The sequence below is a fragment of the Ambystoma mexicanum genome, chromosome 2p (genome assembly GCF_040938575.1).
Source record: "Ambystoma mexicanum isolate Mex_15411 chromosome 2p, UKY_AmexF1_1, whole genome shotgun sequence".
NCBI classification, from domain to species: Eukaryota; Metazoa; Chordata; class Amphibia; order Caudata; family Ambystomatidae; genus Ambystoma; species Ambystoma mexicanum.
The window spans coordinates 1,152,264,691-1,152,291,215 of record NC_090923.1 but is presented as its reverse complement, the minus strand read 5'-3'; the positions used below and the strand labels follow the sequence as shown (position 1 = coordinate 1,152,291,215).

General features: G+C 46.3%; 1 protein-coding gene across 1 annotated transcript in view; it reads right to left on the bottom strand.

The window, feature by feature from the left end:
* GPR173 (G protein-coupled receptor 173) overlaps window positions 1-21,699 on the bottom strand; it is a 273,246-nt gene extending 251,547 nt beyond the window's left edge. Inside the window, exon 1 of the mRNA XM_069645260.1 lies at window positions 21,557-21,699. The gene's annotated coding sequence lies outside the window, so the exon portion shown is untranslated. The remainder of the gene's footprint in view (window positions 1-21,556) is intronic.
* Window positions 21,700-26,525: the final 4,826 nt, after the last annotated feature.

Below are 26,525 nucleotides of genomic sequence, written 5' to 3'. Positions count from 1 at the left end.
CTATTGAGGTCCCTGCGAACTTTGGTAAAACAGCGTATAAGTTCGAAGGAGTCCTCGATATCCGATGTATACAGGTTATAAAGTTCTGGCGCAAGGGGACACCCTTGTTTTAAACCTGTTCTTATCGGAATTTGATCTGTCAGTGTTCCTGCTTTATCCAACCTGACTCTTATGCTTGTATCTGTGTATAGGTCTTTGATGTTTTCTACCAGTGTCTGCGGGCATTTCCAATTCTCCAGTTTCTCCCACAATTTGGCTCTTTTTATTGTGTCAAACGCTTTTGACAAATCGATAAAAGCTACATAAATTTCTTGATTTTTGTTCCTTGTACTTCTTGCTTTCATCAGATTGATCAAAAAAATGTTGAGTCCAGTACCTCTCCCCCTCACAAAACCAGACTGCCAGGGGTCCTGTCGTCCGCTATGCTGTGCCCAGGTGGTCAGTGCTTTCAGCAAGGTTGATGCGAAGACCTTCCCCCAGACATCCAGCAGTGCGATTGGTCTGTAGTTGTCTGCCGAAGTTCGAAGACCCTTTTTGAAAATCGACACCACTACCGCTGTCCTCCAGGAGTCCGGAATTTTCTCGGTATTTAGGATGTATTCAAACAGGATGTGTAGGAACTTTGCCCATTCACTGGTATTGCTCTTTAATATTGCATTCGTAAATCCGTCCGGTCCCGGAGCTCTTGAATCTTTTAATTTCTTTAAGATATTTTCAATTGCGTCAATACTGATGTCTATTATCGTGTTTTCCTTCCTCGACACTGATTTTCGCTTAGATGTTGTGTAAGGCTCTTCTTGTTGCTGTGTGTAATATTCACACCATGAAGTGGCACTTATTGGATTTGATAGGCTTGTCTCCTGCGGATGGTCTGCTCCATTAATGGTAGCCCATATTTCTGCAGTATTTTTAGTTCTTATTTTTTCTAACATGCTTTCTGCGTCCCGGTTCAGCATAGTTTTCTTATGCAAGTACAGCCAGTTGCGGTACCTCTGTTTTAACTTGTTTATCTCCTTACTCGATTGACTGTTTATTGTTTTTTTCGTCTTTAGTCTCCTGATGTTTCTTCTTAATTCTTTTTTCCTTTTCCTTATCTGGCTGTTATATAGATGTTGGTGGTTCTTGGTAGGATAATTACTTCGAGGTTTCCCTTTTGTCACAAAGGCTCTGAAGATTGGTGTGTAATCAATCGTTTGTGTTTCTTGTTCCATTTCGAGCAGTCGGATCATGCTTTTTAGTTTGGTGTTTAACTGCTGGATTTTCTCTGGTCTGATCCTTATTTTCTTTCCTCCTTCGACTGTAACAATATCCTGGTTGTAGCCAAAAGTCTTGTTGTTACTGATGTTGTTGCATGTCAATTTCATCAGATTGTGGTCACTTTCTGTCGTTGTTATGACTCCCAAGGTCTGAATATTCTCTGACAAGTTGCTCGAGATGCAAATGTAATCCCGGATTTCTGCTGATTGAGCCCCTTTCCATGTGGGTTTAGCTGATACATCGCCTTTCACCTGTCCATTAAGAATAACACAATCTCTTGATTGCAACATGTTGTTCCATCTTATTCCTCTTTTTTCCTTCGCTGTGGCGGTTGTTATCACCTCCTCTATTTGGCTATCTTTGTTCACGCAGGTACAATTTAGATCCCCCACCAGTATATATAGCGGGTCAGTCCCCTTCTCTCTCTGTTCGTCTATCAGTTCAGATATTTCCTCCGGTAACCTTTCGCATGCGATGTTAGCTGGGTTACAGTAAATATTGATCAATATCAATAGTCGCGCAGCATCTTTGTCAAGCTGTATCACTATCATCTGGATAAATGGGGTTGGATTCACTGCCTCCAGCACTTTCCAGCTCAAATCGTTCTTAATGGCTACAAGTAGACCTGACATCGGTCTACCTCTAGGAGCTTTTATAGCCGGATTTAGTAGTACCACGTATCCTTCCAGTGCTGGTTCTTGCCGCAACCATGTTTCCTGTAAGCACAAAACTTTCAGATTCTCCTTGTGTATCTCTCCATTCGTAAAAAGGTGGTTTGAGCCTCTTGTGTTCCAGCTTCCTAGGCTCCACAAACCTGCACTTTTTACTGTTTCATGTTATTGAGTGTTCATTTTGTCATTAATGAAGTTTTTCAACCATTTCCATCTTGCCATTTCATTTTCTTCTTCTTGTCTTTTGTTTCTATTATCTGGGCTTCGAATGTTTTGTCTAGTGCTTTTTCCTGCTGTCTCTCTATTTGTCTAAGAGTTCCCGACATTTTTGTCCATTTTATTGGTCTTTCTTGGTGGGTATTTCTCTACTTTTTCCTGCGTTTTTAAAGTTTCCTCGCTTTCCTGCAAATCAAAACCCATTTTTCTTAGTTGGGGTGCTTCTTCCAGGAGCAATTGTCTCACCAAGTTTGATCTTGTATGCAGGATCACCTTATCGGTGCGGGCCTCATCGACGAACTCCACAATTGCTAAGTCGTCCGTATGGATTAGACTTAGTTCGGTAATATGGTGTAAAAGCCTTATTACGTTGGTTCTATTTAGGATTACCCCTTCGTCATAATGGAGGATTCTTTCCAGGGCCAGACCTGATTGCTTTTTAGAGTCTACCGTATAGACTTTATGTGCTTGGCGCGATTGTTGTTCTTTTTCTGCCTCATAAGTGTCTGTCGTTTCTTTTTATTCCTCTATCGCCATTTGGTTGTTATTATGTCTCAGTTATCTATCCCACCTTGTTCCGATTTGTAAACGCCCTGGTTTGTCACTGTTCTTTCCTAATGTTTGATCGTTCTTCTGTGCCCTCCTTGTTTTTTTTTCTGTCATTTCTGATTGTTCTTGTTGCATTTGGATATTTCGTCTTCTTCCCTTTTCCCCGTTTTTCTTGTTCCACAGATGCTTCCGTTACTATTGAAGTATCGCTCTCAGTATCATCAGAACACTCCCCTCTCGTCAATTCGTCTTCCACTTGTTTAATGTTTTCATGTTCTATTGCTTCCTGTTTCCCTTCTACATCTGATACCATGTATGTCGAGAGGTCTAGCAGATCAACCTCAGAGCATTCATCATCTTCAAATTCAGGTGTTGCACATTCTATGGTGTTCAATTCTACTCCCACCTTTTTCTTGTAGTTTATCAACTGTTCCATTATACTCGGTTGTTCTTTAGGTGTTGTCAGGTTTTTGATGAACGCCCGAGTTTTACTGCTGGTGGAAGTCTTCGAAAGCGAAATTAAGTTATTAGAAATTCTCAAATCTATCGAAAAACTAAAAGTATCATCGTCAATGTTCACACTGTCCCAGGAAGATTGTGACAAGGTAAAGGGCAGCCTTCTCAAACAAAATTAAAAAGGCTAGGGAATTGATAATAGACGCAAAAAACAACTTGTAAGGCCCAGATTGACCCATCCACCATGATTTCACCACTGAATCACCAGGAAAGTTTCAATTTCTGCAATATCACAATTGAAGACATGGTCAAAACGCTGTCCTCATTGAAACCAACATCATGTGCCAAGAACGTTCTCCCTCATAGACATTTTTGCCCCCTTGCTCACTAGGATTGTCAATGCATCTTTCCATGATAGAGTAGTGCCCACAAGCATTAAAACAGTAACCATTACACCCCTGCTGATGAAACCAGAACTAGATCAAAAGGATCCAGGTAACTTGAGACCTATTACAAATTTTAATTTCCTACTCAAGGTGATGGATAAGATTGCTACTGTTCAATTGCAATCCTATGTTGAAGCAAACGACATCTTGTACAAGCGACAGTTGGGTTTCCGAGTGGCTCACAGCAAGGAAACAGCAATACTGGATCTGCAAATGCAGATGTTGAGCATTATAGATAAGGGCAATGCGGGCCTACTCATACTCCTTGATCTAAGTGACGCATTCGATTTCCTGGACCACAAACCACTCCAATGGGCACTGTATAAGGTGGCCAATTGTTCCAAAGAAGCCATCAGCTGGTTGGCATCTTTCCTAACAGATAGGAAGTCTAAGGTTTATTGGGGTGATACATTTTCTCAGGAGACCTCCATATTCTGCCGTGTCCCACAGGGTCCCAGTTTATCACTGCCCCTTTTCAATCTTTACCTCAGATTCCTCTGCGTAGTTTTAGATAACATTGGTGCGCATTTCACCAACCACGCAGATGATACCCAGTAGGTGGTAGAATTGAGTGGTAGTTACCCACAGGATAGCGCCAAAGTGACGGCACTATATAAGACAATAGAAACTTGGATGGACAACAACTGGACATGCCTTAACAGCAACAAAACAGAGCTGATGGTCTTCGGCTCCCACCAAGCCCGGGCCAAGCTGGCCCTACAATATGGGTCATTTTGCATCAAGGACTCCCCCATACAGGTAGTAGGCAAAGTGAAAACACTGGGGGTGTTTTTAGAAGCCTCTATGAGGGCAGAAGCACAGGTTATGTACATGGGCAAGAATTGTTCTTATTACCTCCGGCTCCTCAGAGCAATTCAACCATATCTGAGTGAGGAAAACTGTGCAACCATAGCTAGAGCCACCATACTGTCCCAGCCTGACTATGGCAATGCACTACTATTAGGGGAAAATAAGTGGTGCATAGCAAAATGCCAAGTGATCCAGAACAACGCAGTTAGAATTGTGAAAAAGAAAACCAGGAAAGAACACATTACAAACGACAGAGTAGCGTTGCACTGGCTGTCTGTGGAAGACAGGATTCTGTTCAAAACCATGACCCTAGTACACAGATGTCTGCATGGGAAAGCCCTAGCATACCTCAAGGAAAAGATCACCCGCTACGTACCGGGGTGAGCCCTGAGATCAGAAGCCTTGGGCCAGATCATTGCTACACCTCATAAGCGATCCAATGGCATGGACAAAGCCTTCCCAGTCATGGCAGCAACCAAATGGAATAAATTACCTCTACAACTAAGATTGGAGTCGAAATACTCTGTCTTCAGAAAAAAACTTAAAACATACCTTTTTAAGTGAAACCTATCCTGATAGTTTGGTTTATTTTGGATAGCGCCCTTATCATGTTTCTTGTCATGTGCCCTGTTTTACCTAAGTTTACCGTCTGTTTCTCAGTGTTGGGGCCCCGATTGCCTGCAGGCTATCGGCGCGGTACAAGTTAATACAATTTTTTAAAAACCTTGGTCTGGGGGTTCACATACAGACTCTACGCCCTCACACTACGATATGAAATGGTATTTATAACGCACCTATACACAAGTGTTTCAGGGCGCGAAGGTGACACTCTGCCATTGCCTGTTTCATTTCCACCCATTTCTTCTCTGAGTTCTCCTGGAGCCAGTTAACCAAAGGGTGCAGCTGAGCAGCCCTACAGTAGTTCCCTCATACTGCACGGGAGCCATATTTGTGGCCACAGGAATGATATGATGTGGTATTTATAACGCACCTATACACAAGTGTTTCAAGGCGTGAAGGTGACACTCTGCCACTGCCTGTTCCATTACCACCCATTTCTTCTCTGAGTTCTCCTGGACCCAGTTAACCAAAGGGTGCAGCTGAGCAGCCCTACAGTAGTTCCCTCATACTGCACAGGAGCCATATTTGTGGCCACAGGAATGATATGATGTGGTATTTATAACGCGCCTATACACAAGTGTTTCAAGGCATGAAGGTGACACTCTGCCACTGCCTGTTCCATTTTCACCCATTTCTTCTCTGAGTTCTTCTGGACCCAGTCAACCAAAGGGTGCAGCTGAGCAGCCCTATAGTAGTTCCAGAGCCGAGAAAAGTACAGACGCCCCATGTCCTTGATGCGTAAAGGGTGCCCTTGTTGACCGTAGGCATGCCCCTGACCACATGAATTGGAGCATCACTTTCTCCCATGCCTCCAATACCCTTCTGGGGTTGGGGATGAAGTCCCTCCGAAAGAGATAAGAGTAGCCTGGGCAGGATATTCATTTTAATCACAGACATTCTCCCCAACCATGAGATGCAGATATGGCTTCTCCTATTCAAGTCCTTCCTAATTCCCCGGCTCAATGGAGGGTAATTGACCCCAAATAGATCTGATAGCCTAGGGGGGATCTGTATTCCAAGGTATTTTTTCAATTTAGTAACTCACCTGTATGGATAGGTGCATTTTAGCTCTTCTCTTAGTCTGGGCGGGATGCCTCGGCCCAAGACCTCAGATTTGGAATTGTTGATTTTAAAGCCAGATATCCGCCCAAAGGAGGCCAGCTTCTTTTCTATAGCAGACAGGGGCTTTTGGGGGTCCAATATTGAGAGAATTGTGTCATCTGCAAACCATTTCTTTTATGTTGCATGAGCTCAATGGTAATGCCTGATATGTCCCCATTGGTTCGAATGCGTGCAGCTGGCGGCTCCATAAGCAGTGCAAATAGTAGAGTGGACAGGGGGCAGCCCTGCCTTCTGCCCCTTCTCAGTTGGATTGCCTCTGTAAGAGCTCTGTTCACCATTAATCGGGGTGTGGGTGCCTCATAGTTCGCTAGTATCATTTGCCTCATTCTAGGCCCGATATTACATTTGCAAAGTGTCAACTCCAGGAAAGGCCAGTTTACCCTGTCAAAGGCCTTCTCTTTGTCGAAGGCCAGCAACAGAGATGCGGCCGGATTTCTCCCTGACTTGTCTAAAAGATGTAGTACCTGCCTAATGTTGTCTGATGTTCCCCGTCCCCAGATAAAACCCGATTGATCTGCGTTGACTACCAGAGGCATGAATCTCTCCAGTCTATTTGTTAGTATTTTCGAAAATATCTTAGCCTTAAGATTTGACAGTGCAATTGGTCTATAGGACAAGCATAGTCTGGGGTCTTTCCCCAGCTTTGGAATAAGAACCACATGAGCCTCCATCATGGACGGTGGTAGGCCACAACCCTCTCAGATTACGTTATGTACATTCTCTAGTGGTTTCGTCAGGATCTGGGCCAGGGCCTTATAAAAGGAGGCTGTCAGGCCATCCGGTCCCGGGGCTTTATGCACTTTCAGGGTTTTGATAGCATGAAGCACCTCCTGTTCCTCTATCTCGGTTTCCAGGTATTCCCTGTTCGCTGCCAACAAGCCCAGCAGCTCTACAGGGTCAAGGTAGAATGTTATTTCCGCCCGATCTGAGGCCGTGTATAGAACAGTAAAGAAGTTGATGGAAAAGCTCACCTTTAATTGTTTTCATTCCCCCATTCCCTCCCTTGGTCGTCGAGCAGGGAGTGTAGGAAGGCCTTGCCCACTCTATATTTGAAAACACTACCGGGCCATCGGCCATGTGTCCACTGCACATGTTCCCCCTCTCTTTTGGGCCCACTAGCCATGGCCTTCAGTCATGTCCACTGTATATGTTTCAGCACTGGCTAGTGAGCATGGACTTCGCCTGTCACACAATATATTTTAAAACACTACTGAGCCACTACCCATGGCCTTTGGCCATGGCTAGTTGCCACGGCCTTCAGTCGTGTCCAATGCACATTTCCCCTCTGTCTTCTGGGCCAATGGATCATTTTACAACACTACCAGGCGGCTCCACTTTCCATTCCACACCTCACTGTAGCTGTCAAAATCCTTTTTTTCCTTTACTTTCTCTATGTTTAAAAATATTTTTCCCATAACCACGGTTATAATTGAAATGTACTATATAGCCGCTGTTTTCTGTAGTCGCCCGGTAAGCGCGGTTATTGCGAAAAATTAAGAAAATAACATTTTCCTGCCCTCCTATGTACTCACCAAGTGGCCCCCTCCTCCTAGCATGTTCCCTACTCCCCTGTCACCATTCCATCCCTCTCCCTCTCCCATGACCTCCAACCTTCATTGTTTCGAGTAACGTACTTTCATTCCTGATTTTGTTTTCTTGAATAGCCATGGTTATCCTGTCGAATAACCGCGGCTTGAGAAAACGTTTGTGCTCTGAACTTCAACCCCTCTCCAACTCCCAAATTTCACATGGTGTCTTCTTTCCCCCGCCACACATCTAGCCACACATCAGAGCAAACATTTCTCTATGAGAAAATGAATGGGGACTTGGCCGAAACTGGGTTTTTTTTTTTATCAATAACTTCTTTATTTTTCAACAGATCATTCCCACAATTTCTGGTCTGCGGGGGCCCGAGAGTACAATTTTGTCCGCAGAATTTCAGCAGAATCTGTCATGCAAGTCAAATGTTATTAGCAATACATTTTTCGGGTTTCCTATTTATCTTGATTCTCAACTTAACTACAGTGCGGCAAATACATATACATATATATGGGAATTTTTATTCATCTTGAAAAACATTTGCCAAAGAAATATCTATTATAGTTAAGGTGAAACCATTCTAAATTGAATTTTCTCAAAATAAATTCTGTTGCTAATAACCTTTGACTCACTATATGGATTTGGATGACATTTTCCAAAGAAAATGTTTATCACGGCATAGTTAAGGAAAAAAAACCTGTTGTTTTTGACATACTCCCATTAATTTTCCCATAGAGAAAAGTGCAATATGCAATAGGCTACAGCGTAAAAAACATTGGACTGATTTGAACCAAATAAGAAACAACTTGGGTACAAAATGTTGACTTAATTTCCTTGACTCTTTTAGGGTAGACCCGCCCAGTAGTTTTTAAAATATTTGACAGACAAGAGGACGTCCCTGCTCCCAAACACCTTTATATAGCTCCCATGGTGCTTTACAGCAGAGATGCTTTTCAGAATTGAAAATCCTCCATTTAATTTTGGTTAATGTGAGCAATGCCAGTGATAATACGTGGGAAGCCAAAAACGAAAATAGGGGTAATGGGAGAGGGCCAGAGAGGGAAAAAGCAATTGAGAGGTGTGGAGGGTTGGGGACGAAGGAAAGAGGGTGGGGACACAACGTGAGTGCCTGTGGAGACGGGGAAGAGTTTTGGGGGGCATACCAGATTAATCTTGCGAGAATCAGAACTCAGTTATCAGGGTAATACCTGGGGATCTCGCGAGAATAGAATGAAAAAAAAGAAATGTTACACCTGCATCACATCTACTAGGCAGGGAAATGGATCTTTGTGCCACTGGCCATGGCTAGTGGAACCCAGAGAAACCTATTGGGGCCACATGTGCAGCAGCCATAGCCTTAGGTCATGGCTAGTGGGCCCCAAAGAAACCTATTGGTGCAACATGTACAGTGACCACAGCTGAATGCCATGTTGAGTGGGCCCCAAACAAACCTATTGGTGCAACATGTACAGTGGCCATGGCCTTCGGGCCCCCAAGAAACTATCAAATTAATTGAAGAACTTTGGTTAAACGAGAGTTAAGGTGATCAGATTTAACGCAACAAAACCCCTGAAATTCAGCACTTGCATTTCAAGCAAGTCACCTTAACTATGCGCCACCTGTTGCGCAGCGTATGACCACAATGATGACATCACTGACTATGACTTCCATTTATTCTCACCCTTGCCTGTGCTGGGTAGGGCTAGTGGAAGTTGTAATTCAAAACCACTAGAGATCCAAAGCTTGCAGACTTCTCCTATATTACATCTAAATTGTCAATTGCTATGTGCAAGGGATACTTTCTCTAGTTCCCCACCGATTATTTACAATGCTTGACAAATGTGTTCAGACCGGCACGAAAGGCATCCGTGCTACATGGTCAAATACAGTAAAGAAAGTGTGATCTGCTGCACCAGTGATGGCACTCATAATTGCCATAAGTGATGTCATATGTGATACCATCAGTGATGTCATGAGTGTGCATACGGGTTGCGCAATGTGGGCCTCATAGTTAAGGTGGCTTCGTTTCCAGCACCTGCACCTGCCGAATTTTGGGGTTTGTGGGATTAAATCAGCACCTTAACATCACTTCAACTAAGGTTTTTTTCACTGAATATCAAGGGTTTTGCTATACTATACTTCTGTGAGGAACCAGGAATGACACGAGGACACAGAGGACTCATGAGGATTGCTATAAACATTTATTTAAATAATAAAGGGGTTGGAAAATGCTGCACTGTCCCTAATCTAGGAGGCATTTTCCTACCTCAACCAGGGCCTGTCCTGTGTCACGATGTTCAAAGCAAAACTATCATATGTCTGAAATCCTATCCTAGCTCTCTCATTCTAAAAGTAACTCTAAGGTGTTACGGGTATTGTCTTTGGCTTGAAAAGTGCACAAATGTTCAAGTTCAAGGAAAATCCAACAAAGGTTCCAAATGGATAATGTCCACAATTCCAGGGAATGACCCCCTTCCCCAGATTTCTCTCCAGCAAAACAAAAAGTTCAAAGGAATAACATAACCCTTTGTAGTTCAAGAAGATAACCCACTTATCTTGATGTTGCAACTCACTCCTGGGGAAATTACTCCCTTCTCCAAGTGTTTTCCACATTCAAAGCAGTTCAAAATCCAAAGGGCATGAATCTTCATTCGGATTCTCTTTTTCAAAATACCACAAATGCAATTCAAAATCCTAAGGGCATGAATCTTCCTTCAGATTCTCCGACTCACAGAACACCTGCTATACTATCCTGCCAGGCTCTCTCATGATACAATTTGGGTCCTGGTCCCAGACTCGCAAAGCACCTGGTATACTCTCCTGCCAGGTTCATCTCAACTTACAAAACACATGGTATACTCTCCTGCCAGGTTCTTCAATGTCTACTCTCTCATACGTCCTGGTATACTCCCCTGCCAGGTTCATCACAACTTGCAAAACACACGGTATACTCTCCTGCCAGGTTCTTCAATGTCTACTCTCTCATACGTCCTGGTATAATCCCCTGCCAGGACAACATCTCTTAGGATATGATTCTTCCTTGAGATAGTATACTTCAACAATTACACTTATGGGTGCAGGTCTTAGATTCGCACACACCTGGTACACTCTCCTGCCAGGTCTTAATTACACTGTTTACTCTTGCTGTCACCCTGGTGTACTCTCCTGCCAGGACAACCTCTCAAAGGGTACGAGTCTTCCTTGAGAATCCTTTTCACCATGTGCGATTATGGGTGCAGGTCCAAGACTCGCACAACACTTAGTTTTCCCAAATTCACTTTTGTCCACTTGGTTTTTACAATGTCCCAGCTCCCTTGTTCACTGCCTCGGAACGGAGCCCTCCCTTCTGGGTTTCTCTGTGGGCCACGCCACAAAGCACCCCAGTATCCCCTCTTTGCTTTCTCGGGCCCACCAGCATTATTAGGCGGCTTCGACACCCTACGTGTGTGCCCCTCTCCACATCAACCGTGCTTCAGTAAGCATCGGCACCTCCAACACTCGCCTGTCCTCTCCCCACTCTGGCGTATGCAGCAGAGCTTCCCCTGCTCCGTGTCTCATGTCAGCGGTCTGCGCGGTCTTGTGTCCCTTCTTCGCTCGATTGTCCAGCTGACAGCCCAGCTCCCTGGCAATCACTAGCCAGTCGGGTCTTTCTCCAGTTAGGCACGGCTCCATCTTTGAACTCCTGCAGTAGTGAAAGGAGCTGTTTGGAGCCAATCGCATTCCTCAAACAGCTAGTTCACTTCGGTCTAGCTGAAAAATCTTCATTCTGGTTGCTCTCTTCCTCGTGCCAGTCTTTGTTACTGATAACATTGCAGGGTGTTTAAAAGTTCTATGGCTAAGTGTTGGGGAATATTGAGGATTACTGCCACAATATGCCACAAGAGCCTGAGGTATTGAAGGGGTGTCCCTAAAGGAGAATGGGGGATACTATGGGCCTCATCACGAGTTTGGCGGTAACCCTTAAATGCAGCAGTAACACTATTACCGCTGCATTTAAGGGTTCGCCAGATCATGGCCTTGCAAGCACTCAGCTGGGGGGAAATCTGTGTCAAAATTGCCGATTTTCAGCGCTATTACCACCGGCGAGAAATCCGCTGGTGGTAATAGCATGGTTTTTCCCCATTGGGCCCAATGGGAAATGAGGAATTCCCGAATGAGCCCAATGGGGAATGGGCACTAACCGATCCGCCACACCCATGAACCGGCGCTAATAGCGCCTGCGTTACCGCCCAACTGGTGATGAGGCCCTATGTCTCACCCAATGTTGTTGCTTCACCCCCCTAAGGGTCGCCTCCCCCATGTGGTCCTCCCTCAAATAACCTCCCCCGGGTCTGCATCAGATAGTGGCTGCTGTCCCCATGCTACATGAGGAGAGGCTACCTCTGGGAAAGGAGTGATGACATCATCAGGTTCATCACACCTCCCACCACCTGTAATTCTGTCTTTTTTTCCTGATAACATACCTGATATCATTTGTTATCAATATCTGTTCTTGAGCTACGCAACATTGGGTTAATCAAGTGTTTAATCTTTTTTTGTGTCCATGAGATCAGAAGGGATTAATAATGGTTTGTTGAGGCGAGGATCAGTGAGGTGGGATAGTTGGAAAATGTGACAATGAAGAGTAAGATGGTGGTACTGGAGTTTTGTGATGAGGAAGAGTGAGATGGGGTAGTTGGGGACTGTGACAAGGAAGAGTGAGGTGGGATAGTGGGGCACTGCGATGAGGACGAGTGAAGTGGTGCTAGTGGGAGACTGACAAGTAAGAGTGAGAGGGTAGTGCGGTACTGTGGCGAGGAAGAGTGAGGTGGAGTTAGTGGGATATTGCGACGAGGAAGAGTGATGTGGAGTTAGTGGGGTACTGCTCACGAGGAAGAGTGAGGTGGAGTTAGTGGGATACTGCGACAAAGAAGAGTGAGGGGGTAGTGGGGCACTGCGACAAGGAAAATTGAGGTGGAGTTAGTGGGGTACTGCAAAGAGGAAGGGTGAATTGGGGTAATGGGGTACTGTGATTAGGAAGAGTGAGGTGGAATTAGTGGGGTACTGTGATGAGGAAAAGAGAGGTGGGGTAGCGGGGTACTGAGATGAGGAAGAGTGAAGTGGGCTACTGTGACGAGGAAGAGTGAGGTGGAGTTAGTGGGATACTGCGACAAAGAAGAGTGAGGGGGTAGTGGGGCACTGCGACGAGGAAGACTGAGGTGGAGTTAGTGGGGTACTGCAAAGAGGAAGGGTGAATTGGGGTAATGGGGTACTGTGATTAGGAAGAGTGAGGTGGAATTAGTGGGGTACTGTGATGAGGAAAAGAGAGGTGGATAGCGGGGTACTGAGATGAGGAAGAGTGAAGTGGGCTACTATGACGAGGAAGAGTGAGGTGAGGTAGTGGGGTAATGCGATGAGGAAGAGTGAGGTGTAGTTAGAGGGGTACTGCGACGAGGAAGAGGGATGCGGAGTTAGTGGGGTACTGTGACGAGGAAAAAGGGAGGTGGAGCTACTGGGGTACTCCAACGAGGAAGAGGGAGGTACAATTATGTAGATATCTTCCTACCTGACAACAGGCATGAATCGCACATTTTCACAGTTAAGTCAATGAAAAGATTGTCCAATCACAACAAAGGATATAGTAAACAAGCATTTGCCTCCTCCAGTGTTTGTGCAGTTTGTATTCCTCTTATTAAGCAAATATAAGCTTAATTAGCACAGTTAACACCCCCAAAACACTTTTAGTCCTAAATACCTATCTCGCACACATTTTGAGTTAATTTAGGAAGCAATTTATCTTTACATTATAAATGTTTACATGTGTTTGCCACCAGGGGGCGCAGAGATGGACTAACGCTCCTGCCTCGGTCCCCTCCTTCAAGGCTGAAAAAGGGTTTGAGGCCCCCTAACAGCCCCTGGAGAGCGTACCCGACCCACCCCTCCCCCGCCTGAGCTGAACCCCTACTGACACCCCAGAGAAAAAACAGAGACTTGAGCCTGCATAGTGGTGGAGAAACATCGCTGTAAAGAGGAGGCAGAGCGAGGAAAAAGTGTGAACCGACTTGCAGTACCACACGACTCTGACGACGGGCCGGGGAGATTCGTGCAGCAGTCTGAACGTGGGAAAGCAGGGAGCCTGGCCGAGCTCCCCCACGAGAGAGAGGGTGGCAGCCCTCCAACGCCGCGAGTCCAGAGGAGCCCAGTGTGTGTTAGCGGGACGGGTGTCCTGAGGCCCTGCGGCCTCCCCGCTTCAGGCCCAGTCTTACAACGGAAAATCAGCTGTAAAGAAACACAGCCCCCTCTCTGGCCCGCCTCTCCCGCTGGTGCAGGAGAGAGCTGGTGAACGCACGACGAGATTCTGCTGGATGATGTGCCCGTGATCTAGTCCCCCCAGATCTTCTTTTGATTGGGGAACTCACCCCTCCACCCGCAGAGCACACCAGAGGCCCAGGCAAGTGTGCAATGGTGAACCCGCTACCGGGAGCAGGGGAGTTAGGCCCGGGTGCAGAGGCCCCCCTGCAGGGAGAAAGCTTCTCTCTATCTCTAATAACACGGCCTCCACAAGGTCGCTCATGAGCAACGCGAGACACCAGGTCTCATCCTTCCTCCCATTGTTAAACCCACAGGAAGACATTACAGTAACAGCGACCTCCCTGAATACGGAAGCCCTTTCACAGCAGCTGGGGCCCTCTACGTTTTGTCTCAAGCAACAGGACAATGTTGCACTTTCTGGAACTATTCCACACAGCTGGACCATTGAAGAGCCTCCATTTTAAACGTGGTCCACAAAACACACCGTAGGCCTGGGGATCCACCATCAACACAGCACATTTTAGCCATCCTGTCAGCCACCTAACCCATAGTTGTGGAAAGACCCAGGGAGCACCCACTGGGGGAAGCTACGGGCTCCAATCTACCGCACACCCCGAGTCAGCCTTGGCCCAACCGCCAGAGTTCCCAGGTGAGAACGCCCTGCCTCCTGGCCAACCCTGGGGCTGCGCAGTGAAGCCATCAAGTGTTCAGAACTGGGTGCTCATGCCCCGTAATGCAGAAGCCCAGTCTCTCCTGAGGAAGAGCTAGTGGATGAATAGCAGTCCGTGTATGACCAACAGGATCGTTGCCACCCAAGCTCCCCAGGTGGATGCCCATTCCGGAGCTGACCTACTTAACCACGTCACTCCCGGGGTCCAGGAGGCGTGGAACCCTACTCCGAGATGGGGGAACCCCTCACCCAGTACCTCTCACAGGTTGCATAGTGGTAGGGGAAGACAATTAGCTGCACCCCCCAACGCTCTTCTGTCGATCTTAATGAGCCCCTGAGGAGATTGGCGACCAGGAGCTTGCCGACCCAAGTGCACCAACCTTCCCGAAATCTTTCACACCAGCGCGCAGACACAAACCCAGGGAGGGCCCCCCCAACCGTACCCACCCATGAGTTGGGCTGACTCACTCCAGCATTTTCAGCACGACCAGGCCTCCCCCGCGCCGGAAACATCCATGCCTACCACATCGTCAGCGGACGCAGAAGAGGCTCAATCAGTGAAAAAAAGCATGGCGGCCCTATTGGATAAAATTAGGGGCTTCATAGTGGACATTGGGAAGCGGTTTAATGGCTTGGACAAAAAAGTGGCCAGTATGGATGACCGCATCCAAGACCTTGAAGCTAATCGAACATCAGTAGACCTTCTAGAAACCCAAATCGATATGCGCCTCTCGGAGCTGGCGAGGAGAGAGGAAAAATGCACCCTGAAGATGGACGATCTGGAAAATCGAGAATGCAGCAATAACCTGAGGTTCCTTGGCTTCCCGGAAAGCGAAGGTGAGACTCAAGTGGACATCATGAAAGTTATCAATGCAGTGGTCAGTAAGCTCTTTGAAGAGGGAAATACCAGTGAACCTACGATCGACAGAGCCCATAGAGCGGGAGCGAGCACTAGGGGGCCAAGGTCTGTGCTGGCAAGGTTCCATTACTTCACAGAGAAGTCAAAGATTTTAGAGTTGGCAAGGAAGAGGGGCAAGATAGAGTGGGGAGACTCGCGAATAACTATCTATCAAGCTCTTTCAGCATTTATCCTAACAAGAAGGAAGTTGCGTGGACCCCTAATAAAGTGGCTCCAGACTAAAGGGGTCCGCTACAGGTGGGGGTTCCCTTTCTCCCTCTCCTTCGTACATGAGGGATACAAATGTAACCTCATCACAGAAGATGACATACAGTGAGTGACATATGAGCTGTTAGGTGAATCCGCCCCAGCCACCACTGTGGGGACACGAGGAGAAGAACAGACAGAAGCACAGAAGACCAATGGGTTCGTGGACAGGTGTAGCGTCCACAGTAATAGAAAGTTTAGGAAACTAAATCCAGCGTCCCTGTCATCTAACAACGACCAAGGTTGAATCTGGCCTCCTCCTGGGATAGCTAAATAAATGAAGTTCTTCGAGTAGTTGGCCGAGGCCCAGCCAATACCGCTGTTATTACCTTCTCTTTGCCTCTGAAGACACTGGCCAGGGTTCCTGGAGTGGGGCATGGTCTCCTGATGCTGTTCAGCTCTCCATAGCAGGAGCTCTATCAAGTTTGATCCTTGGTTTTTGGGGGGGGGTGGATGTTTGTAGGTTTCTCGTTTAATGAGGGGCTCAGAGGTGGTATTTTGATTCATCCCAATCCCGAGGGGGGGGTGGGACATGGTGGCATGTGTCTGTGACAAGACCAATGCAGCATGTCCAGGCGCTGAGGGGGAGAGGAAGGGGTAACTTGGGGGTTTGTTCTTCTTTGACATTGGATTCAAGGTTTATGAGCTACTAATATCCAGTCCGGAGGGGAAAACACAGGAACCCAGTGAGGGATAGGGTACCAGGCCACAGAGGGAGTGCACTTCAGAATCCTGATTACGCAGGATGTAAAAAATGTGTGCGACTCCCCAATGGATGATTCTACACATAATCTGGCGTTGTGTTCTTTAAACGTGAGAGGCCCGAACTCCCCTCATAAAAGGTCCCTGGTTGTAAGGGAGTTCGGCCGGTTGAAGCTAGATCTTATGCTCCTTCAGGAGACACACTGGTTGAGGGGTAGGGAGCCGGCTTTGAAAGCCAAGTCATTAAAGGAGGTATATAACGCATCTTGCCCAACAAAAAAAAAAAGGAGTTGCCCTCATGGTATCTAGTATGCAACAGTTTACACCAAAGGCACAAAGACCCAGAAGGCCAGTTTCTCATGGTTAAGAGGGAGATTAAGGGCTCTATGATTACAGTGGTTTCCAGCTATTGTCCAAACGAAGCCCAAGCCCAGTACTGGGAATCGCTGAGAAGCAAAATTCTGACCTTTGTTGGGGGATCTTTGATTATAGGAGGTGATTTAAATATGGTCTTATACCCCGAGAGTGACAGAAAGAGGATGGGGCCCGGCACCGACATCACAGCGCAACTGCTATCGGCCCTCCGCTTTCAGAAGGTTAACGCAGAGCTGGGTTTGTCATATACCCATTTGAGGGGTCAAGGACGAGACCCATTATTCACATACTATTCGAGGGTCCATGACACATTCTCGAGAATAAATTACATGCTGGTAGATTCCCCCTTACTTGAGCGAGTGAGCGAAGCCGTGGTTGAAATTGTCTCAGGGTCAGACCACGATCTGGTGAAGGCCCGAATTGGGATGTCCTTGAGGCCCCAAGGCAGCACTAGATGATCATGCAACGATGTGCTGCTGCAAGACAAAGAGATAGCTAGTCACTCCGCAAGGCGATTAAAGAATGTTTTGAATGACAATGGGGAGGTGGACACGTCAGTGTTCTGGGAGGCATTCAAGGCTATGATAAGAGGGGTCCTGATAGGAATGGGGTCAAGGAGGAAGAGGGAAAGGGCTCTGGAGGAAAGGGACCTTAGAGAGAAAATCGAAGCTATCCAGCCGGGGGGTAAACTGAAGTCCCAAATGTTCCCGGGACAATGGGCCGAACTGCAAGAGCATAGAGCTAAATTAAAGGCTCTTTTGGTCAGCCAAACAGAAAGAAAGTTAGCTTTCTTGAAACAAAAATACATGTAAACAGGTGAGAAGGCTGACAAGATACTGGCGTGGAGGTTGAGGGAACTGAGGAATAGCAGAAGAGGCGTGGAGGTTGAAGGAACTGAGGAATAGCAGAAGAGTGGAGATGATTCGCTCGCCTGGGGGTGAGAGGCTCCTGGAGGACCAGCTGATAGCGGAGGAGTTCCGGGTATTCCATAAAACGTTGCATACCTCGAAATATAATGGAGACGGGCTGAGGGTGTCCGCTTCTCTCCCGATTCCGCGTCTACCGGCAGAAATCTCAGAACCCCTGGAGGCCCCTATTACTTCCCAGGAAGTGATGGACACAATTAGTGGAATGAAAGGGGGTACTATTCCCGGGCAGGAAGGTTTTAGAGCACTCTTCTATAAGAAATTTTGCTCCACTCTGGTGCTGTTCATGGACAACTAATCAACTATGCCCTGGAGACAGGTGCCATCCCCCAGTCCATGCTTGGTGCCCTAACTGTAGTTATACCTAAAGAAGGGAAGGACCCTCCCTTGTGTCAGTCATATAAACCCATTTCCCTGCTGAACACTGACTTTAAAATACTGGCAAAGCTGCTGGCCAATAGACTGGCACATTATATGCCCTCATTGGTTCATGGAGTCCAGGTGGAATTTATCCCGGGGAGGCAAGGAGCGGACAACATAAGAAAGACCATTTATTTAATGTACACATCCAGTCGCAGGGAGCATATCTAATATCCATCAACTCAGAGAAGGCCTTTGACCGCACTTAGTGGCAGTATATGAGTAAAGTCTTGACCAAGATGGGGCTGGGAGAGAAATTCAGGGGTTGGGTATCAACACTATACAATGGTCCAATGGCAAGGGTGGAAGTCAACGGCAGTGTCTCCTTCCCCTTGCAGCACACTAGAGGGACAAGGCAGAGTTGTCCATCTCCCCCTTGCTGTATGCTCTGAACATGGAACCCCTAGCTGTTGCCATTAGATCAAACCACGGGATTACAGGAATTGGACTTTAAACTCTCATTGTTTGAGGATGATATTCTCTGCTACTTGATGAATCTATCGAAGTCACTACCAGAACTCCTACGCCAGATACAATCCTTTGGCAAGTTCTCGGGCCTGAAAATAAACCTATCCAAGTCAAGTGTTATGCCCATGGAGGGAGACGACAGGGATACCAGGGGTAGGAATACAATTAGGAGTATGAGGGTTGAGGACTCATCCTCCCCATATCTGGGCGTTCACCTCCCTAGAGATCTGGATAGATTATCTGAGGCCAACTATGCTCTCCTACTAGAGAGAATAAGATCGGACCTTCTGCGCTGGGGGCCTCTCACCCTGTCTTGGTTTGGTAGAATGGTATCTGTGAAAATGAAAATCCTCTCTAGCCTCCTGTATTTGTTTACGGCCCTCCCCAAGCCACTCCCAGAATCCTTTTTTGCGAAATTGCAGGCTATTGTGAGCCAGTTCATGTGGCAGGGGAAGAAGCCTAGAATCAAGTGGGTGACTCTGTCCCTCCCAGAGACTTGGTGGGGCTTCGGTCTTCCAGACCTTAGGCGATACTTTAAAGCAGCAAAGGTTGCAGGTGATGTTGGAGCACCTTAGGGATGACATGGGTACTTATTGGACGTTCATCGAGGATACATATACTCACCCCAAAAAAGTAAGAGACCTCCTATGGGCAGACACTAAAGATATACTGCCCCACATTAAAATTCACCCCTCTCTAGCAGTGCTCTGGGGGCTGTGCAAGTGTAATACAGCAAACTCACTCCTTTCCTCCTGGCCTTCCCCCCTGAGCTTGCGTATAACAGGCTCAGAGGTACACCAAAGCAGACAAGGAACAAACAAAGGGAAGTCGTAATGCAAGGCACAAGGTTAGGCAACTGTAATACACGAGAAACACAATAAAGAACTTTACGATTTTCAGAAGCAGAAATATCTGAGAAGGCGGGGCTATTAAGGGCTAGATCACATGACCCTACGTCACCTTCACGGAAGCGCTGCTTAGCCCAGGTGTAAGGGACGCCACTGTTTCCATGGTACCTTCCAGCTACCGCGGAACGGTGTGTTCAAGCTATGTATTCTATTGTTGGAACCTGAGTTAGGGAAAACCGACCTGCATAACTTATGCCGGCGGTTCTTAAAACAAGTTGTGAGTGTCCTAAACCCAGGTTTCCTCCTTGAACTGAGACAGGGCAGTTCTTACCCCTAATCATGACAGTGGGAGTCGGTGAGTGTGGATTTTTGCACTTTCGCAGGGTAAGGGTAGTTATTTGTTCTAATTGAAAAATTCAGTAGATACCCAGAGGTGGAGCATGTCAAGTCCACGGATGCCATGTCAGTCATAACCGCCCTCGAGAAGGTGTTCGTTATACATGGAATAGCAAAGAAAGTGAAAAGTGACAATGCGCCACCGTTCACCAGTCATGAGCTCAGGCAGTTTCTCATCAACCTAAACGTCAAACACTGGAAGATCACCCCATGCTTGCTGCATGCAAACGGTGATGCAGAACGATTCATGGGATCCCTAAACAAAATCATAAGGATCGCAAAGGGCCACCATCAACCCTGGCTGCCGACAGTGTATCGGTTTCTCCGAACACACAAACTCCAAACACATCAACGGGAGTAAGCCCAGTGGCACTAATGTTCGGGTTGCCTTTCCAAGTCGAACTACCACTACGCTCACGCTGGGCGAACCCCGAAACAGACATACCGCTCATGGAAGTGAGACAGGAAACACGAAACGAGAACAAGAGTCAAGCCTGCAACGCACAACACAGAGAACTACAGACGGGCGAAACACTGTACTAGTGAAAACGAGAGCACCCTCGAAAAAGATGACACTGACATACAAATCGTGCCCATGAATATTATGGGACTCCAATCACAGCATGATGGCCGCCACCCCAGGACAATAAGTGGTGACACGGAACGTATCTCATTTCTGCAAGGTACCAAAGACACTGTGGAGAGAACAACCAAACCCCGAAATGCCAGGCGAGGATCCCCCAGTGGATCCTGATCTACAATCAAGGACGAGCGACAACGCATCCCAGCAAGCAGACACGATACCACCACTCAACCAAGGAGAAGAACCCGTTGCAGGTCTGAATACGACAGGACTACCAGAGAGAGCACACACAAGATACCGACTCTGGGAGAAACCACAACCCTCGACCCGGCTACAAGCATACGTACTACAAGGAATCTACCACCAGGGCCCTGAGGTGAGAGAAGCCTAAGGGGTGGAGGAGAAGCGGAAGAGAATCAGTAAAAGACAATAAGAATGTGGTGTTTCAAACATTCCAAGTTTGGCAGGAATGTGGTGTATTCAGGGTGGCCGTGATCACGTGAGCGAAGGGAGACCCGAGCCACGCGACAGGGTGGAAATAAAGACAGCTTTCGCCCCATAAGGTGAGACGTGTTTTCTTGTGTGGTCCCTGCTGTATGTGTGAGAGTGCGAGCAAATGCAATCCGATCTCCCTAATGGATAGACCAACATCACAGGAATGTACAGTTCTGTGGAAGCGTGGTTTGATTTATAAATCCACAGCCCCTTTCCACGCCTATTGAAGCCAGCTTTTTATAAGCACACATTCCATATTTAACTCTACAATTCGAGCGGCATCCGCCGTGTTCGTATTTTTTATTGTTTATTCGAACTGACATATTTGATATATCTTGTACATTTTAACCTCTACGTCAAGATGCTTTTACGAAGTGGAGCCGCCCATGAGTCGATGTTATTTTTAAACTCGGCACCGATCTCAGATCATGAAATGTTGGCGGCTGCTCTGCCATCGCCGCCTTCGCCTTTGGAAGGCAGTGTGGGGGCCGCTGACCCGATTGCATTTCAAGCGCCACCTAGCAACTTACCATCGGCTGTAGTTGGAGCGCCCTCTTCGCAACAAGGCCTTCCAAGAATTCACTCCTAGGACGGCAAAACTGCGACTTTCTTTTCGGTGTCTGGAAAAACGAATCCCCAATCGAACGGTCATGCGCAATGGAGAGCCCAAGAGATATCAACACCGGCACTAACGCCTCGTGTCAAGACAGACCTAATGAGCATTGCCGGACACTGCGCCAGGCGTTTCTTGTGGCGTTCTGCGATTGTCTGTCTCTTCGTCTTCTTCATTTCATTCTACCCCAGCACACGTGCCACCCCGGAGACTTTCAGCAGCCCTAACGAATCTTTATGGGAGTGCAGATCCCTCAACATGTGACGCGCTGCTAGAGATTAATGAAGTGCAATGCGTACTGGTTTCATCATGAAGGTTTAAAAACAGAAACCAAATCGCATACGGTTTTATTGGAATCGCTTCTTTCTAAATTTGAAAATGTTAAGTTGCACAATATGGCTAAGGATTTTATCTCTAAGGGCAGGATCATGGGCCCATTGATGTGGCGAATAAGTATTCTATTGTTGAACGGGGTGCTGACTTTGCTGTGCCTGCTGAAGAGACTTCTTCGGGAATTTGGGAGCTGGACTTCCTTCTGAGGGTGTGTTCTTCTTTACCAGTTTCAGCCCCTGCTTTCAATTCCCCTAACATTGTGGGCATTGGTACTATTGCCCCCGGAAGACTGTGCAACCCAGCTATCACTTCTGCGCACAATTCAGATTTAGTGATGGTTGATTTAACCACTTAGGATCATTCTACTTGTGTCCGGGGGTTGAAGCTACTACCATTACTACACACAGGCTTTTCCATAATTACTTTGATTAAGGCTAATACTCAAGCTGGCAATGTTGTTTTAGAGTCACTTAATAGCAACCAAAAGATAATGGCTTGTAAAAAAACTAGGAAAAGAAAAAATATATAATTGAATAAAAAGAATAGACAGAAAGCCCAAAAAATTCTCAAGAAACTTTAAAAAAAAATAAAGGTACAAGCTAGTAAAACGGTTGATTTGGATCCAACTGATGTTTTTTGAGGTGGTTGGTTTTCAGGCATCTAGCGCCCGGCCATTAGATGCTCCTGCCGGGGCTCTTGTGTTTAAGCCACTGCCACAGGTGAGGCAGTTGGAACTTCCCGCAGTGGATGCTCAGCGGCCTGCACATCCTATACTTCCCGAGGCTAGTTGTTCGGCTCTGCCTTGAGTCGGTTCTTTATCAGGGCTTACTACCGAAAAAGCAGGGCAATTCAATTGTGCGCATGGGCGTAATGTTAGGTGGGGACAGGGGTGTTTGTCCCCCCCCAACTTACATGGCACACCATTTTGTCCCCATTCATTTGGCTGGGGCACCTTTTCTTCAGATTTTATGCCCCCCCCCAACATCTTCAAAAAAGTTACTCCACTGATTATTGCGCGATGTCCAACAATGCCTCAAGTAATATAAAGTATTTGGGAGCGCTGAGTCCATCTAATATGGCTCATTTACCGTTAAATACCCAAATGCGACTTTCTAATGTACCGTTCCAGCAAAATTGGGTATCTCAGTGGCTTCTCCCTACTTCTGTGTCTCATACTGAATTGAAATTGTTTCAAATAAATGACCGGAGGAACTTGACATCAGCCCTAAAACTGCTTTCCCGCGTTTTTTGTTACTAGAATCAGGAAACCTTTTGAAATATTATCATAGTGACACACAGCCTGCTTTTAGGCCGTACGTAAAGACATCAAATATAGTGGTTAGTGTTCTAAGAGGCTCTAAGGGAGGTGAGTTTTGTGGGGAACATCGTACTTCGGCTATTAATACATCAGTTCCCCGATGGAAAAGGTCAGATTCAGTTCAAAGTGACCCTTCTGTATTCCAAGAGGGCTGCTCACAGGGTACTCCATTACTACTGTAAAATGTATTGTCTGAAAATAGAAATATCAATCTTAATCGAACTAACGTATTAGGGTCTCCTTACGAGTTGGGTGCTAGCCCTTAAATGCGGCGGTAACACTATTACCGCTGCATTTAAGGGCCGGCCCTAATATGGGTTGGGCAGAAAGTTTGGAGTTTTACCTCCAGCTTTTTTCTGGAGGTAAAAATCCTGCTTTCCGCCCATTTTCGGCGCTATTAGCACAGCACTAATTGTGCCAGCGCTAACCCCGCTGGGCCCGAATGCATGGGAGAAGCAGTGTTACATTGGGCTTTATTACGAGTTTGGAGGGAGCCATGCCCTTCATAAGGGCATGGCTCCCTCCAAACTCGGGTCCGGGTCCCGCAAAAGGGGACTTACCGGGCCATTCTGACCTTGGAGGGCCCGGTAAATCCCTTTTGCAGGAGCCGGACCGGTACATCCCCATTCCCATTTGAGCCCCCATAGGGCTCAATGGGAATGGAGAAGATGCTAACAACGGGCCCATTAATGACGAGACCGTTGTTAGCATCCTGGTCTGCTAGCGGGTCCCGCTAAGGACACCTGGTCTGACCAGACATCCTCAGCGGGACCCGCTGCAGACCTCATAATGTGACGGCCCGGAATGAACGGTGCCGGACCCATACCGGCACTGTTCAGTCCGCGGCCACCACACTCCTAAGGAGGCCATTGTTTGTGAGCAGTATGCAGTCTCCAGAGATCTAATCCTGCAACATCCCGCCAAAGTAAAGAGAAAACTCAAGAAATTAGACTGGATTCACATCATTGACCAAGTTAGAATGCACCGCACCTATAAAGTTCTTTTGGTCGATGCTAGAGCGGCGGGTGTGTACCCAGAGTACCTGAGAAACTCCCCAAGTAGCTCTTCACGTGCCCGGGTGATGAGGCTTAGGTTAAACTTGCTTCCCACCAACGAAGTAATGGGTGCTAGAATACAAACGCCAAGAGCATTGAGGACTTGTTGCTCTATGCCTGATCAGGCGGATACTTAACGCTATATTTTACTACACTGTCAGTTTCTGGAGGCTAGGCGTATGTTTAATTCTGGAAATTTGCTGCAAAATCATAGGTTCTTATTGAAAGAGAGTGGCAATTTATCATGAATTCCTGTGGTCGCAATAATTGGTTGCTTGCTGCAATAGATTATTTAAAAGAAGTTTTAAGATTGTGATAAGATATTTGTTGTAATTGGAATCATGATTTTTTTTATACTATTCTCTGAATGCTGTTTTTGTGTGTATATGTCTACTTTTATAAATTGTGTTTTAGGAATTTGTTAAAGTTTATATTGCTTAACCAAATAACAATTTGAAAAAATAAGAGTTAATCCAGCTGGAAATTGAGTCTGTTGGAATAAAGGCTCTGTCCAAAAGGTAAATGAGGCAGCTTTAGCCTGTTTAATATCTACATCACATGACTGGCAATATTCCACACTTAGGGTGGGAAAATATGGTGATTTTCTGAGGTATCTCCTAATTTACAATTTACATCAGCATTTTTTACATTAGGAAACCCCTTAGAAAACATCTGCACTCGTTTGATTCTAACATGGTTGACAGGAAATTGAGTCATGCATAGAGAAATTAGCAATCTGAAATCTAATTCTTGGATTAGCCCAGAATCCAAGTATCTGCTAGTCAAAAAAGTGAAACAAGTGCACAGAAATTGGATGAGGGGCAGCCATGTTTTACGTTACCAACATGATGCTGAGAGCATGCTATCTGTTTTGAGAAATAAAGATGCCCATTCTTGAAGAACGATATGGAATGCTCCCAGAATAGAATTTCATCAGTCTCCGAGCAACAATAGGTCTCTCCTTTTGGTAATGTGGTCACTAAACAAGTAGGTGTAGACGAAAATTTTGAAATGATAACAACCCCTGCAGCCAGTAATTGGAGCCTGTCTGTTGAGCGAGTCTCAATTTTAGAAGTCATTTTAAAGATGAGCTCCTCACGGGCCCCCACCCCTAATAATCTCTTGAACATATTATTCAAAGGAGATCTGGGCAGCTGGGCTCCAATTTTGTCAGTCTTATTTAGGAACATTGAGACTACTTGCCCTTTTGCAAAAACCTGGTCCACTGTCTATGTACTACCAATTTTCAAAAGAGGTTCACGTTCCTGTCCACTGAATTACCACCCTATAGCAATATCGGATGCGGATAGCGAGATATTCTCTGCCTTGCTTCTACAGCATCTTTAAAAATGGCAAAGGGGAATCGGTAGACAAGCTTTTGTAAGCACCATTGCACATCGTTGAATCGGTTCTTACTGAAGGCCACTCTTGGCCAAGTCTGGCAGAAGAAATATGCATCGCTCTATGTGGCCACAGTGGACCTGAGATGCCTTTGATGCAGTAGATCAGGGTCTACTGTAGGCAAAGTTGCAGAGATGGAGAATCCTGTATGGCTTATTACTTGACCACGATGGTACATTGTATGGTATATTGTCTCGCAGTATTCCAACATCTTGAGGTGTCAGGAAGGGTTGCGTATTAGCACCCTGCCTGTTCATTCTTCATTTGAGCGACATCAGCAAATATTTAACTCCGACAGCATTGGCTTCTCCTAGGAATCACAATCTGATGCCGGTTTGGCTTGCATATGCCGATGATTTTTTAATTTTTGACATTACCCCGATTGGCCCCCAAGGATTGCTGGTAGCTTTTTCTAATTTTGCTGTGGCGCATTGTCTTAAAATCAACCCTAAAAACCACAAAATATTAGATTGTACTAAGAAGAAAAAAGTAAAATCTTTTGTCTGGCGTATTGGACAGGAATCCCTAGAAAAAATCGAAAGTTTCATATATTTGGGACTCACCATCTTTGTTAAACAGCGTGGGGATTTGGCTAATGCCACGTGGGGTGGCGCTTTGTAATCAACTCCTCCGTGTCGATTTTGGGTATGGTAGATTTTCTATTTTACCATGTGTACAATTTAAAAAAGGCTAACTTGTCCCGAAATACTGTATGGCATAGAACTCATGCCACCATGGCATTAGACTTATTGCTGCTCATTGAGGGACGGCACTGAAGA